We start from the raw sequence: 17,381 nt of genomic DNA, 5'->3' as shown, positions 1-17,381 counted from the left end.
GCAACAATAATTTGGGGATTGCTTTTCCTACTTTTCCTATAACTTCCATTTCTAGCGGGTATCCAAGATTTGTAAATCCCTTTTCAGGATTTTGGTAGGACAAGAGGTCTCCCTCTCTCTTTTTAATGTTAAAAAGATCTCTTTTCCCCTTCTTTTCTCTTTAAAATTAAATTTTAATATAAACTCACTGGTTTGTACTGACAGTTTTAGGATATAGTACCATAGAAAATGGGCCTCCTGTTGCAGTGACATTTGAGAAACATGCCATAGTTTGGTCTGTGTCACTTTAGGACTCTGGCTAAGTTGCATGTGTTAACAAAACATTGCTTTAGGAAAATAAATTATTACAATAATTTAGTTAGTACATTGGAAGAAGTTTAAAACAATTTCATATATTAAATATTTGAAAACTTAAAATGCCCCCAAATGTTATTAAAGTGAGAATAAAGCAATAAAAAGACTTAGAAAGTACTATTGGGATATATAAGTATAATTAAACATTTCCACAAAAATATTTACTAGAACTTCTAGAGGAATAATTATGGACATGGGTACTATGGACCCACTTGTTGCAGAACAGATGTGCCTCAATGAGAAAACTTTTTGGAAAACATAAGGCAATACATTTTAAATCATCCTCAAAGATGCTTCATTTGTTTCACATAAAAGTGTTTTCACCCTGATGGGTGTGACGTTCTGGAAGGTGAAGGGTTGCTGGTTCAATTCCCAATCAGGGCACATGCCTGGGATGTGGGTTTTGTTCCCTGTTGGGACGTGTACAGGAGGCAACTGATTGATCTTTCTCTCATGTTGATGTTTGTCTCCCTCTTTCTCCCTTCCCCTGTCTCTGTGAGTAAATAAATTAAGTCTTTGAAGAAAAAAAGTTTTAGTATTTTGCTTAATTTTAACCATTTGCAACAGCATGGATGAACCTAGAGGGTATTATGGTAAGTGAAATTAGACAGAGAAAGACAAATATTATACCATATGATTTCACTTATATGTGAAGTCTAAAGAACAAAAATGAACAAACAAAATAGAACAGAGTACAGACTGACAATTGCCAGAGGGGAGGGGGTTTGGGGACTGTGGGTGAAAAGGGGAAGGGATTAACCCTTCACCTTTAGTACAGATCGGTGATACAAAATAGTCATGTGGATGTAAAGTACAGCATAGGACACACATTGTCGATATTGTAATAACTATGGTGCCAGATAAGTACTGGAAATAGCAGGGAAAGCTCTTTGTAAAGTGTATGATTGCCTAACCAATATACTGTGCATCTGAAACTAACACAAAGTAATATGGAATGTAGACTGTAATTGAAAAAATAGAAATATTAAATAAAAAATAACTTGCTTAAAATACAAATTTCAAGATTTTGAAGATAACAGTTTTTGTTGATCTTATGGCAGTTAGAACCACGTTTAATACAATGTGTTGAACTTTTGCTGGTGGGCCAAAAAATTATATTTCATTGAAAAATATTTCCATAAAAATGTCATTGGGATATTTTACAACAATTTTAAAAAAGTCATTGATTTTGTACAAAAAGTGCCAGTGTTAATGCTAGAGAGAATCTTGAGTTTTAGCCAAAAGTTTAGAAAAAAATTTGAGTGTTTGAATTTGGCATAACTTACCAAATTGAATTAATTTTGGGTAAAGCAGTATAAGACCTAAGTCAAGTAATTCATATTTTTTTCAATAAACTACTTGCTATTATACATAAAAGAACTGCAAATTATGTAATGAAAAGTGAACCTTGATGGACAGCTTGAAGTGCTAGAGCTGCACAAGAAGTTTGAAAATCAGTAAGTTCTGTATGTTCATGTAATAGAAACAAAAATGGAATGGTTAGCCATTTTGAAAAATGTTTTCAAGAGTTTTATCCTTTATAAATGATGTTTTAATGGAAATGCCAATACTTATTTTAGGGTTTTGTGAAAAATGTTTATTAGAGCTCACATTATTTTGATGCACTATAAAATGATTGAACATATGTAAACTGTTGTAGTTTGTTTAGGTGGCTATAACAATGCCACAGACTGGGTGATTTATAAACAAATTTATTTCTCACAGTTATAGAGACTGGAAGCCAGCAGGGTTCGGTTCTGGTGAGAATTGTTTGGGTTGCAGACTGCTGACTTCTTGTGCCTTGACATGGTGCCTAGTTTCTATAAGCATTTTGATTTTCCCCTGCCTTAGAGTTTGGAACATGGTGGACTCCAAGCAGGATGGTTGTGTCATTTATTCCATTTACTAAACCAGGGAAATCAGGATGAGAGTAGGTGGTCCACTCTGACCCCCATGGTATGTGTGTGTGCATGCATGAGAGAAAGGTAAAGAGAGAGGGGCAGAGGCATAATTGTGAGTTCAATTTTAAATATACAGAGTTTGATGTGCTAGCAATTGGTCAGACAAGAGAGGTCACATAAGCAGAACTGTTGCTTAGAGATGAGTTAGGCTTAGAGGAATGTGAAGTCATCTTCTATAAGGATGGGTGTGATTTCCAAGGAGAAACTATAAGGAGAGACCCTGGGAGTGAAGGAGGCACCCATGTTTAAGGGCAGGAAGGAGGAGAAGCAGTCAGGACACCCAGTGGTTCAAAAAGTAGATGGTTGAGTGAAGTGGGTTATTCTTTTGATAAGCTTTGAGGTATACTGGCTAGGATGAAAATTTGTACATTGCTGTAGAGATTCCAGAAATTAGTATAAACCAGATGAAGTCCAGGTGACAATATATTTTATTGCTCCACTCCCCTAGAGGTGGCACCGTGGCCCACAAAATCCAGTATGGCTTATCACCCTTCTACATTTTGTCATACCTTTCCTTTTAATGCAGAACCTGTAAGTTGAACACATTACTTCTGTTGACATACCATTCATTGGCTATAACCTTGTCTATGACCACACATTTGAAAAGGAGGCTGAGAAATGTAGTTTGATCCTGGAAAGTTACATGTCGTTTAAAAATCACAATTACCACTGGAAGAAGAGAAGGAATATTGGGAGACAACGGATGAAGAGAAATGGGGCTGTGAGAAGGAAGAAGTGGAGGGAATATGGTAAACTTCTGGGACTGGACACAGATGAAGAATAAGGCTAGGAGTGGAGCTGTAATTGAAGAAACCAGGCTTCATTGTGGTTATTAATATTGTTAACCTAAAAATAAAAGCTCTTTCAAAGTGAGAGGAAAACAGCATTTATTTAGATCAATAAGAGTAACTGCTTGGGCACACTGATTCAGGCAGAAGCCCAAATAATGTTATGATTAAGAGACAAAGGCATTGGATATTTATGAGAAAGGGAAGGGGAACAATTACATCAACAAAAGGAGGGTATTTCTTTTGGTACAAATAAATTAACAGTGATATTAATTCTAAATGTTTTTAATTTTCAGTCCAGTAGTTATTAGTTTTGTAGTTGTAATATTTTCTTTTTTGTTACCTTTGTAAACAGATTTTGTTGTTGTTTTTTGGCAAGACACCAGCTTGCTTAGGCCCAATCCAAAGGTTATTTTGACTCTGTTTAAAACATTCCAATGATTTGATGTATGAGATGCATGAGGCAGTTCCTCTGGCATGGCAGTTGTGGCTTCATTCTAAAGTGGTTCTCTCAGTAGATATAGGCATTCTGTGTTTTTGAGGCAGAAGCCCTTCAGAAGGAAGGGAAGGAAGTTAGGAAAAGGAAGTCATACAGGAGGAGGGGATCCTCCCTTCGTCTCTGATCCCCAAAGTGATCCTCCCACTTTGGGAGAGATCAGAGAGTACCCCAGACACACTCAAACCATGACTGTTTGGATTAGCCAGGGCTCTAGTAGAACCAGTGGGAGGGATGTCTGTCTGTCTGTCTGCCTATCCATCTATCTAACTGGAGAGAGAGAGAGAGAGAGAGAGAGAGAGAGAGAGAGAGAGAGAGAGATCATTTCAAGGAATTAATTTATATGATTGTGGAATCTGGCTGGGCAAATGTGAATTCTATAAGGTAGTCAAGCAGGCCGGAAACTCTTGGGCAGGAGCAAGGAGGCAACACATAGGAACTATTTATACTCCCACAGGGAAATATCAGTTCTGCTCTTAGAGCCTTCAACTGATTGAATGAGGCCACTTACATTATTGAGGATGATCTTTTTAAATTAAAGTAACTGCTTGTAGATATTAACTACATCTACAAAATACCTTCACAGCAACGCCTAGATGAGTGTTTGATGAATAACTTGAGTACTCTAGCTGAACCCAATTGACACATAAAACTCACCATTACACTGCTTAGTCCAAATTCAAAAGCCTGGGCATAGGATGGTCACGTGGGAGTTACCACCACATACAAATCCAGGAATTAGGTTTTGGATTGCAGAGGTACCAAAAAATTTTCATTCTAATAGGCTCACAGGAAGTCCAGGAAGCTCAGAGAGTCCCAAAGAAGTTGAACCCATGGAAACACACACCAAGGCACATTATAATTACACTACCCAAGGTTAAAGATAAGGAGAAATCTTAAAAGCAGAAAGAGAAAAGAAGACAGTTACCTACAAAGAAGTTCCCATTAGACTATCAGCTGATTTCACAAAAGAAATCTTGCAGGTAAGAAGGAGCTGGAAAGAAGTATTTGAAGTTATGAAAGGCAAGGACCAGCATCCAAGATTACTCTATCCAGCAAAGCAGTCATTTAGAATGAAAGGGCAGATAAAGCGCTTTCCAGATAAAGTCAAATTAAAGGAGTTCATCATCATCAAGCCCTTATTATATGCAATGTTTAAGGGACTTATCTAAGAAAAAGAAGATGATCAAAAACTATGAGCAGTAGAATGACAAACAGTTATCAACAACTGAACCTAAAAAAAAAAAATCCCACAAAAACAAACTAAGCAAACAACTAGAACAGGAACAGAATCACAGAAATGGAGATCACATGCTGAAGGGTTAATCAGCATGGAGGGGGAGGGAGGAGAATGGGAGAAAGGTACAAAGAATAAGAAGCATAAATGTTAGGTACAAATAGGGGAAGGTTAAGAATAGTACAGGAAATGGAGAAGCCAAATAACTTATACGTACACCCGAAGGACACAAACTAAGGCATGGGGGGGGGATGTGGGGGGAGTGCTGGTAGGCAGGGGTGTACAAGATGGAGGGGAATAATGGGGAGGAAAATGGGACAATTGTAATAGCACATTTGATCAAATATATCTAAAAAATTCCATTCTTTTTCTCATTAATTAAAAAAGCACATAAAGATGAAAAGAACAAAATCTTTATTCTCACTACCCAGAGTTAACATTGTTAACAGATTGCTTAGAGACAAGTCTTGGTGCTTAAATGTATTTAAGGGCTCCCTGTATTAATTTTTTTCACTTCTCTCAGTCCATCAGGATTCTCTCAATTGTACATGACAAAAATAAAAAACCCAAAACAACAACAAAAACAACAGAAAACAACAAAAAACTACAACAGTTTGAATAGGTTTTATGAAAAAATACTGGAATTATTTACCTCGCGTAGACCTAAACAAAGATTGATCTAAGTAAGTGCTTAGAATATGTCAGACCCAATTTCTATCCATCTATTTTCTACTATCTTTTGAATATAGCATCCCTCCTCAGAGTGACACTCTAAAGTCCCAGTCTTCATAGTTTAAAATCTAGCAGGAGAGATTCCTACAGTCCTTATAAAAATTCCTTCCCACAGTCCTTACAAAAATCCTGGGATTGAGTTTAATCAAACTGACTTGGGCCGAGTGTTCACCTCTGAACCATTACTGTGACCATACAGTACAAAATAAACTGACTGGCTATTAGTTTTATCCAAATCACATTGATTGAGAATGTCCGATGGAAAGTTCTATCTATCATGGAAAATCAGGGTGCTATTTCCAGAAGAAGGAAGAGTAGATGCTGGGTGGGTAAAGAACAATGCACCATCTTCCCTCCGTCCCACTCACTGCTGCCACCTGTCTGCTGCTTGCCACTGTGGAAAGAGCATTGGATATAGAGTCCAACAGATTCACATTCTCCATTCTGTTTCCATTGTAGCTCAAATATTTAATAGTCATGTAATTTATGTAAAAATCTCTGAGTCTGAGAACTTTCAGTCAAGAATGAGGTGAGTGTAAACATGCTTCACCTCCTTGCACAAAACTACAAAAAAAATTACAACTAGATCTTGAAACAACACCCAGAACCATCAGAAAACTGGGCTGGACAGAAGTCTGACAACCAAGGGTTTAAAGAAGCCACATTTTGTCCAAATGGGTAGGAGGGTCAGAGATGTGGAGATGGGCGGAGAGGCATGGAGACATGGTGTGGCATGGATAGGCAGTGGAACAGCTGGTTCCGCATTCATGTGTGGTGGATAACAATTGGGAGGGATACCTTGGGGGTGAGGGATCCCAACTCCAGGTCAGACCACAAAGCCCAGGGTTCCAGTGCTAGGAAGATAAATCCCCATAACTTCTGGCTGTAAAAACCAATGGGGTTTGGGGCAGCAGAAGAAACTGCCAGGTTTTCAGGAGACTCTGCTTAAAGAGCCTGCAGGGACTTAGAACTTATGCAGACCTACCCCCTCTAGGATTCAGCACCAGGGCAACAGCTGGAAGGGCACCAGTCACATACAGGGAATGCCACATTTTGCTGTGTATAATATGCTCCTGTGCACACTGTGCACCTATGTTTTATGCACATTATACATGGGATCTTTATACCCATTATTGTACCCATTATGGAATTATACCCAGGGATAGTGTGCATCCTCATTTTTCCCTAAAAAATTTGGGTGACACCCCCCCCTCACACATTATACATGGCAAAATATGGTAAGTGAAATGACTGGAAACAGGGCAAGTGCCAGGCAGACCTCTGGAAGCTAGGCAGAGGCACTGTCCTCTCTGTGCCCTCCCCCAACACAGAGCCACAAAATGGTGAAGCAGGTTGCCTGGTCCTGGTGATTACCTGAGGCTCCACCCCAAATAATTTATAGGTGCGTTTTTTACAATAAGCTACACTACTAAGATAGGGACTCAAAGTATCTCTACCTAATACACAGAAACAAACAGGAAGCCTGTCAAATTGAGGAAACAAATATGGCCCAAATGAAAGAACAGAACAAACCCCCAGAAAAAGAACTAAATGAAATGGAGATAACCAACCTATCAGATGCAGAGTACAAAACACTGATTATTTGGATGCTTGAAGAACTCATGGAGTACAGCAACAACATAAAAAAGACCAAGGAAGAAACGAAGATTACATTAAGTGAAATAAAGAAAAATCTACAGGGAACCAACAGTGGAGTGGATGAAGCTGGGGTTCAAATCAATGATTTGGAATATAGGGAAGAAATAAGCATTCAACTGGAACAAGAAGAAAAAAAAATAGAAAACATGAGTATAGTATAAGGAACTTCTAGAATATCTCTAAATGTACCAACATACAAATTATAGGGGTGCCAGAAAGAGAAGAGCAAGAAATTGAAAACTTATTTGAAAAAATAATGAAATAAAATTTTCCTAACTTGATGAAGAAATAGACATACAAGTCCAGGAAACACAGAGTCCCAAACAAGTTGGACTCAAAGAGGCCCAAACAAAGACACATCATAATTAAGATGCCAAAGTTTAAGATAAGGAATCTTAAAAGCAGCAAGAGAAAAGCAGAGAGTTACCTACAAAGGAGTTCCCATAAGACTGTCAGCTGATTTCTCAAAAGAAACCTTATAGGCAAGAAGGGACTGGAAAGAAGTATTCAAAGAGATGAAAAGAAAGGACCTACATCCAAGATTACTCTATCCAGCAAAACTATCATTCAGAATGGAAGGGCAGATAAAGTGCTTCCCAGATAAGGTCAAGTTAAAGGAGTTCGTCATTACCAAGTCATTATTTTATGAAATGTTAAAGGGACTTACTTAAGAAAAAGAAGATCAAAACTATGAACATTAAAATGGCAACAAATTCACAACTATTAACAACTGAATCAAAAAACAAATTAAGCAAACAACCAGAACAGGAACAGAATTGTAGATATGGAGTAATCTATTAATTTGGAGTAGATTTTGGAGGGTTATCAGCTGGGAGGTGGAAGGGGAGAATGGGGGAAAAAGTGCAGGGATTAAGAAGCGTAATTGATAGTTACAAAATAGATAGGGGGATGTTAAAAATAATATAAGAAGCGGATAAGCCAAAAGAACTTATATGCACAACCTATGGACATGAACTAAAGTGGGGAGATTGCTGGAGAGGAGTGTGTCTGTTGAGTGGGGCAAAGGGAAAAAATTCGGATGATTGTAATAGCATAATCAATAAAATATATTTAAAAAAATATCTGAATCTTAGTTTCTTAATCTGTCAAGGAGAGGTGATAATATGGAGTTGTGGTGAAGATTAAGTGAAATAATGCAGATGAAAACACCTGGAAAAATTCCTGGCCTGGAAAGTGTAATGTTTGCTAATTTCCTTTATGTTATTAAACCAAGCCTTTTTGAAACATCCAAAGGCAAATTTGCCTTTCTTTCAAGAAAAAGTTACAACAACAACAACAACAACAACAACAATAATAATAATTACACTAGCTACCATTTATTAAGTGTTTGCTGTGTGCCATGTGTGTTGTTAGGTCGGACTGTCTGGTATGGCTGGCTATTCAGACTGTGCTGCTGCACAGCCCCACTCTAAGGGATCTTAGAATGATCTAAGGGATCACGCAGAATCTAATGAGGATGTTGCCTGTTTGACATGTACTAATTAAGTCCTCACATGGACACTATGATGAAAGTACTATTAATCTCATTTAACAAATAACTTTGTAACTTAGTTTAAGGAATTTATCCAAGGTTATTTAAGCATCAAATGATGAACAAATGAAAACCACACATACCAGGGACACTTAACTTTGGTGTTTTAAAAATAACTGATCTTGCCCTGGCTGGTGTAGCTCAGTGGATTGAGCGTGTGCCTGTGAACCAAAGGGTCACAGTTTGATCCCAGTTTAGGGCACATGCCTGGGTTGCAGTCTGGGTGCCCAGCAGGGGGATCATGAGAGGCAACCACACATTGATGTTTCTCTCCTTCTCTCCTTCCCTTCCCCTCTAAACATAAATAAAGTCTTTTTTTAAAAAAGTATCCCTTCGTCAAAAAAAAAAAACCTGATCTCAAGATACAGAATTACTATAGCCCTCCTCTGAGGGTGGGGGCATAGAATCCTGGAGCTGAGAATACCGTCAGCCCTCTCATTTACTATCCTTAGAATCTAGGAAAGGGACAAAAACATAATCAGTCTGGAGTATCTTCTACCTCTTCCAAATAATTTGAAGCAAATATAACATCAGATTTCAAATCTTGGAACCATGTGATTTATTCATTTACTTGATAGATAAGGTCTGAATGTGATAGCAGAAGTTTCTTCTAGGGTCCTGTCAAGGTCAGATGGGGCCTGTTTCTTGGATTTTTCATGTGAAAATAAACATAATTCTGGAAGGGAATTCAAGAACTTCTACTCCAACTACCTTGGTCTCACATTGAGTTAGTTGTCTTCTGTCTTTTGCTGTAGGATATTTTGATTACGTTGCAATGCCTCTCTAAAGGCCACAAGAGCCCCAACAAAGTTGTTTTCTTCAAAATAATTAACTTCAGATACTTTAAAGAAAATATTTTATAATTCACAAATAAACCAACTTTTCCATTTGATAGGCTTTCATGACAGATTTTGCCCAAATTTGCAGTAGCTATCTGTGGTCTTCAACACTGAGATGTGGAAAAGCATCCACTGTCGCTATGTCAGATTCAGGCCAGTAGGCTGTGCATGGTACTCAACATTATTCTTATAAAATACTCACTGTGACTCCTCACTTGTTCAGCTCACTTAGTGGCAACTACAGCTATCAAGAGTACAACTGAGGTTAGTAAGTCACAGGAGACCACAAGGTTGCCATGATAACTGCCTTAGTGTTAACTCTTGAAAGAATAATTTCAGAACCTATTTGCTTTTATAGATGTACAGTTGTGTGAATGTATTGCTTGTTTTGTGAGATTTCTGAATTCAAATACAATAAAATTCACCAATTTAACTGTACAATTCAGAGGCTTTTAGTATATTCACATGTCTGTCAAAACATTATGACTAACTTTAGAACATTTTCATCATCCCAAATAGAAACCCCCTATCATTAGCTGTCAATCTACCCTCACCCCTGACCAACTTCCAGCTACTGGAAACCATTAATTCTGTCTCTATGGCTTTGCATTTTATGGATATTTCATATAAATGGAATTATATAATATCTGGTCTTTTGTTACTGGCTTATTTCACTTAGCATAGTCTCTTCAAGGTTCGTCCATGGTGTAGCATGTTTCAGACTTTCCATCCTTTTTACAGCTGAATCTTCTGTTGCATTAAATATTTAGCAGTGTGTTTTACTTGCCTTTATGTGAGTTGGTGGACATTGGGTTGATCCTACTTTGTCACCACTATGAATAATCCTGCTTTGAATATTCATGTATATATTTTGTGTGAATATTTGTTTTCAGTTTTCTTGGATATGTATACATAAGTGTGGCATTGCCAAGTCACATGGTGTCTCTATGTTTAACATTTGAGGAACTGCCAAGTTCTGTTCCAAATCATTGGCACCATTTAACATTCCTAGCAACAATGTACAGTAGTTTCAATTTCTCCATATCCTCACTAATACTTGTTATTTTCTGTTTTTTTTTTTTAATTATAATCATCTTGGTGGGTACAAACTGGTATTTTACCTGGTTTTGATGTTCATTTCTCTGGTGGCTGCTGATTAAGCACCTTTAATAATATTGAGGATTTTATTTCTTTTAAAATTCATGACAGAAATTCATTACAATAATACTGTTACCATAGCATAATAAAGGCCATATATGAGAGACCTACAGCCAATATCATACTCAATGGGCAAAAACTAAAATCTTTTCCACTAAGAACAGGAGCAAGACAAGGATGTCCACTTTCACCACTTCTATTCAATATAGTACTGGAAGTTTTAGCCACAGTGATTAGTCAAGAAAAAGAAATAAAAAGCATCCAAATCGGAAAGGAGGAAACAAATCTGTCACTGTTTGCAGGTGACATGATAGTGTACCTAGAAAATCCTATAGACTCGGCCAAAAAACTGCTTGACCTAATAAATGAATTTGGCAAAACAGCAGGATACAAAGTCAATATCCAGAAATCAAAGGCATTTCTGTACACCAACAATGAAATAGGCAGAAGCAGAAATCAAGAAAAAAATCCCATTTGATATAGCCAAAAAAAAAATACCTAGGACTAAACCTAACCAAAGAGGTAAAAGACCTGTATTCAGAAAACTACATAACACTGAAGAAAGAAATCAAGGGAGGATTTTCTTTTTAATGCTTATTGTCCATTTTATTTGAAGAATCTCTATTCAAATTCTTTGCCCATATTTATTTATTTATTTATTTATTTATTATTAATTAATTTATTTATTTTAGAGCGAGAGGTGAAGGGATGGAGGAAGAGAAGGAGAGAAACATCAACATGCAAGAGAAACATTGGTTGGTTGCCTCTCACACTACCAGGAGTGCAACTCAGACATGGGCGCTGAAGGAAAAGACCTTCTGGTTCACAGGCCAGTGCTCAGTCCACTGAGACACAGCAGCCAGGGCAAATTCTTTGCCCATTTTAAATTATCTTTTTATTGTTGAATTGCAAGAGCTTTTAAAAAACATATTCTGTATACAAGTTCCTTAAAAATATATATAATTTATAAATATTTTCTCACCTGAGGGTTGTCTTTTCTACTTTCTTGATGGTGACCTTTGAAGCACAAAAGTTTTTTAAGTTTGAAGAAATCCAATTCATCCACTTTTCTTTTGTTGTATGTGCTTTAGTTGTCATAAAAATTCATGCCTAATCTAATGTTAAGAATTATATACAGTTTGATCTAAGAGTTGTATGGATTTAGCTCTTATATCCATTTTGTGTTAATTTTCATATATGATGTGAGGTGGTGGTTCAACTTCATTCATTTTTTCTTTTCTAAAAATTTATTGTTGTTCAACTATAGTCCCACTTTTTTCTCTGTTGCTCTCCCCTGCCCTGCCCCACTACCCTGTTCCCAGTCAATCCCCACCCATGGGTTGGTGCCCATGGGACCCTCTATAACAGGGTCCTTGTTATGACCCTTCCCCCTCTCCTCTGGCCACTGTCAGTTTGTTCTTTATTTCCATGTCTCTCATTCTATTTTGCTCCTTTGTTTGTTTTGTTGATTAGGTTCTCCTTACAGCTGAGATCATATGGTATTTGTCTGTCACTGACTGGCTTATTTCAGTTAGCATAGCACTCTCCAATTCCATCCATGCTCTCACAAAAAGTAGGAGTTCCCTCTTTCTGCTGCATAGTATTCCATTGTGTAAATGTACCACAGTTTTTTGATCCACTCATTTACTGATGGGCACTTAGGCTGTTTCCAGCACTTGGCTATTATAAATAATGCTGCTATAAACATGGGTTATATGGGTTCTTTTGGACTGGTGTTTTAGGATTTTTAGGGTATAATCCCATCAGTGGAATCAATGGATCAAAAGGCAGTTCCAGATTGAGGGTGAGAGGTGAGGATGGGTGGATGGGGGGAAGTGGGGGGGGGGGAAGAATGGAGACAACTGTACTCAAGTAGAAATAAAAAAGAAATAAAAAATAAATTTTAAAAAGACAGTTCCTATTTTAGTTTTTTGAGGAAATTCCATAATGTTTTCTACAGTGGCTGGACCATTCTGCATTTCCACCAACAGGGTACTAGGGTTCCCTTTTTGTACAACCTCATCAGCACTTGTTTGTCTTGTTAATAAAGGCCATTCTGACCAGTGTGTGAAGCGGTCTCTCATTGTGGTTTTAATTTGCATCTCTCTGGTGGCTAGTGAGGTTGAACATTTATTCATGTGTCTATGGGCACTCTGTATGTCCTCCTTGAAGAAGTGTCTTTTAGGTCCTTTGCTCATTTTTTAATTGGATTATCTGTCTTCCTGGTGTGGAGTCATGTGAGTTCTTTATATATTTTGGAGATCAAACCTTTGTCCAATGTATCACTGGCAAATATGTTTTCCCATGTGGTTGGCTCCCTTTCCATTTTGTTGATATTTTCTTTAGCTGTGCAGAAGCTTTTTAACTTGATGTAGTCACATTTGTTTGTTCTTTCCTTTATATCCCTTGCCCTAGTGGATATATCAGTAAAAATATTGCTGTGTGGGATATCTGAAAATTTCCTGCCTATATTCTCCTCTAGGACTTTTATGGTGTCATGACTTATACTTAAGTCCTTTAACCATCTTCATTTTACTTTGGTGTATTGTGTATGTTGGTGATCAAGTTTCATTTATTTTTTTTAATGTAGTCACCCACATCTACCAGCATCATTTGTTGAAGAGGCTATTTTTAATCCATTTTATGCTTCTTCCCACTTTGTCAAATATTAATTGACCAAAGAGGCATGAGTTTATTTCTGGGCTCTCTTTTCTGTTCCATTGATCTGTGTCTGTTCTTATGCCAGTACCAGGCTGTTTCAATTACAGTGGCCTTGTAATACAGTTTGGTATAAGATATTATGATCCCTCCTACTTTGATCTTCTTTCTCAAAATTGCAGCAGCTGTTCAGGGTCATTTATGGTTCCATATAAATTTTTCAAGTGTTTGTTCTATATCTGTCAAATATGTCATCAGCACTTTAATAGGTATTGCATTGAATCTGTAAACTGCTTTGGGTAGTATGGATATTTTGATGATGTCAGTTCTTCCAATCCATGAACACAGTATATGTTTCCATTTGTTTGTGTCTTCCTTAATTTCTTTCTTCAGTGTTGTGTAGTTCTCTGAGTATAGATCTTTTACCTCCTTGGTTAGGTTTATTCCTAGGTATTTTATTTTCCTTGTTGCTATTTCAAATGGGCTTTTTTTCCTGATTTCTGTTTCTGATATTTCATTGTTGGTGTACAATAATGCCTTTGATTTCTGGATATCGACTTTGTATCCCGCTGTTTTGCCAAATTCATTTATTAGGTCAAGCAGTTTTTGGTGGCGTCTATAGGATCTTCTACGTACACTATCATGTCATCTGCAAACAGTGACAGTTTTGTTTCCTCCTTTCCAATTTGGATGCCTTTTATTTCTTTTTCTTGTCTGATCACTGTGGCTAGGACTTCCAAGATTATGTTGAATAGAAGAGATGAAAGCGGGCATCCTTGTCTTGTTCCTGATCTTAGTGGGAAAGCTCTAAGTTTTTGCCCATTGAGTATGATGTTAGCTGTAGGTCTCTTGTATATGGCCTTTATTATGTTGAGGAATTCTCCCTCTATTCCCATTTTGCTAAGTGTTTTTATCATAAAGGGATGCTGTACCTTATCAAATTACTTTTCTGCATCTATTGATAGGATCATGTGGTTTTTGTCTTTTGGTTATTTTATATGATGTATTACATTTATTGATTTGTGAATATTATACCATCCTTGCATCCCTGGGATGCATGCCACTTGATCATGATGTATGATCATTTTAATGTATTGCTGGATGCAGTTTTCCAATATTTTGTTGAGGATTTTAGCATCTATGTTCATCAGTGATATTGCCTGAAGTGTTCTTTCTTTGTTGTCTCTCTATCTGGCTTTGGGACTAGGGTGATGGTGGCTTCATAAAAAGAGTTTGGGAGTCTTCTGTCTTCTAGGATTTTTTAGGATAGTCCATGAAAGATAGGGGTTAGCTCTTCCTAAATGCTTTGTAAAATTATTCTGTGAAAGCATCTGGTCCAGGGCTTTTGAGTGTCAGAAGCTTTAGATTACTGCTTCAATTTCATTTGCCGTTATTGGTGTATTCAGGCTTTCTGCTTCTTCTTCATTAAGTTTTGGAAGATTTTATTTTTCTAGAAATTTGTCCATTTCACCTAGGTTTTCAAATTTCTTGCCATACAGTTCTTCATAGTAAGTTTTTACAGTGCTTTGTATTTGTGTGGTATCAGTTGTAATCTCTCCTCTTTCATTTCTGATAGTTATTTGGGTCCTCTCTCTTGTTTTCTTGATGAGTCTGTTTAAAGGCTTGTTGATTTTGTTTATCTTTTCAAAGAACCAGCTCCTAGATTTACTGATCCTTGGAATTGTGCTTTTAGTCTCTATGTCATTTAATTCTGCTCTGATCTTGGTTATTTCCTTCTTTCTACTTGCTCTGGGCTGTCTTTGTTGTTGTTCCTCAAGTTCCTGTAGGCATAGGGTTAGGTTGTTTGTTTGAAATGTTTCTATCTTTTTTAGGTAGGCCTGTATCACTATGCACTTCCTTCTCAGGACTGCCTTGGCTGTGTCCCATAATTTTTGGATTGTTGTGAGTTCATTTTCATTGGTTTGCAGGAGGTTTTTGATTTCTTCCTTAATCTCATTCTTGACCCATTCATTGTTTAGTAGTATGCTATTCAACCTCCAAGAATTTGAATGTTTTGGGATTTTTCCTTGAGGTTGGTTTCTAGCTTCAGTCCCTTGTTGTCAGAGAAAATGCTTTACATGACTTCATTTTTCTTGAATTTGTTGAGGCTTGTTTTGTGTGCAATTATGTGGTCTACCTTTGAAAATCTTCCATGTGCATTTGAAAAGAATGTGTATTTTGCTTCTTTGGGATCAAAGTTTCCATATATATCAGTTAAGTCCATTTCATCTAGAGCATTGTTCAGTGCCACAATATCTTTGTTGATATTTTGTTTGGAAGATCTGTTAATTTTTGACAGCAGGGTGTTAAAATCCCCTACTATAATTGTGTTGCTGTCAATGTCTTTTTTGAATCCTCCAAGATTTTCTGTATGTATTTGGTTGATCCTATGTTGGGTACATATATATTTGCAATGTTTATTTTTTCTCATGAATTTTTCCCTTGATTATTATGAAGTGACCTTCTGGGTCTCTTTTTAAGGCTCCAATTTTGAAGTTTATTTTGTCTGATATGAATATTGCTACCATGGCTTCTTTTTCCTGTCCATTTGCTTGGAATATTGGTTTCCAGCCCTTCACTTTCAGTATGTGTTTATTTTTTATTCTGAAGTAGGCAGCATGTGTGTGGGTCATGTTTTCTTATTCATGTGCTATTTTACATCTTTTGATTGGGGCATTTAATCCATTTTTGCTTAATGTTATTATTGATAGGTACTTATTCATTGCCATTTATTTGTGTCTGTGTTCCTCTGTCTCTCACTGTTTTTCTTTTTCTTCCTGTTCTTAAAGCAGACCCATTAGCATGTCTTTCAGAGTTGGTTTGGAGGAAGTATATACTCTTTGAGGCTTCTTTTGTCCAGGAACCTCCTTATTTGGCCTTCCATTTTAACTGAGATCCTTGCTGGGTAGAGTAGTCTTGGTTGCAGGCCTCTGGTTTCATTACTTGGAATATTTCTTGCCATTCTCTTCTGGCTTGGACTGTTTCCATTGAGAAGTCAACTGCTAACCTTATTGGGTCTCCCTTGTATGTTACTTCCTGTTCCTCCCTTGCTGCCTTTAAGATTCTCTCTTTGTCTTGGAATTTTGCCATTTTAATTATGATGTGTCTTCAAGTGGGCCTCTTTGGGTTCCTCTTGATTGGGACTCTCTGTGTTTCCTGGATTTGTATGACTTTTTCTCTCATCAAATTAAGGAAGTTTTCCATCATTACTTTTTCAAACACAGGTTTTCTATCCCTTGCTCTTCTTCTCCTTGTGGTTATCCCCATTATATAGATATTATTACATTTCATGTTGTCCTGCATTTCCCTTAATCCCTCTTTGTTCTTTCTGAGTCTCTTTTACTTTTCTTGCTCATTCTGAGTGTTTTTTTTCTACCTTGTCTTCCAGCTCAGTGATCTGATCTTCTGCTTCATTGAGCCTGCGTTTGATTCTTTCTACTGTGTTCTTCAGATCAGAACTCGTATTCTTCATTTCCTCTTGGCCCTTGATTATACTTTCTATTTCCTTTTTCACATTGATATAGTTTTCAGTGAGTCTATTATATTTTCCCTGTAGTTTTTGATAACTTACTGTGAGCTCAGTGAGCTTCCTGATAAACATTGCTTTGTATTCCATATCTGATAGTTGACTTGCCTCCATTTTCTTTAGCATTCTTTCTGAGGCTTTCTCCTTTCCTTTCATTTGGGGATTGTTTCTTTGTTTTCCCGTCATTTGTTTGTGTTTAATTGGAGGGGGGAGGCAAAATTATTTAAGATTGTGGGAGCGTATTCTATGGTATTTAAAGTATCAGCCTATGGATAAGAGATAGGAGATCTTTTGGCTATGTATAGTGTTAACCATGATATTTCACCCAACTGTCCACTTTTTAGAAAGGTTGAAAAAAAATAAGACTCTTGATAGGTGGGGGAAGGACTGTGAGTTAGATCTAGAAAACAGTGAGCTTGTG

General features: G+C 37.1%; 1 long non-coding RNA gene across 1 annotated transcript; it reads right to left on the bottom strand.

The window, feature by feature from the left end:
- Nucleotides 1–9,506: 9,506 nt before the first annotated feature.
- Nucleotides 9,507–17,111, bottom strand: LOC118496750. Its single transcript, XR_004899310.1, has 3 exons — nt 17,006–17,111; nt 16,325–16,331; nt 9,507–9,518 (listed from the first exon to the last, which is right to left on the bottom strand). It is a non-coding gene; the product is annotated as an uncharacterized LOC118496750 (long non-coding RNA).
- Nucleotides 17,112–17,381: the final 270 nt, after the last annotated feature.

Source organism: Phyllostomus discolor, chromosome 9, assembly GCF_004126475.2.
Source record: "Phyllostomus discolor isolate MPI-MPIP mPhyDis1 chromosome 9, mPhyDis1.pri.v3, whole genome shotgun sequence".
Lineage (NCBI taxonomy): Eukaryota > Metazoa > Chordata > Mammalia > Chiroptera > Phyllostomidae > Phyllostomus > Phyllostomus discolor.
This window is presented reverse-complemented; position numbering and strand designations above follow the sequence as displayed.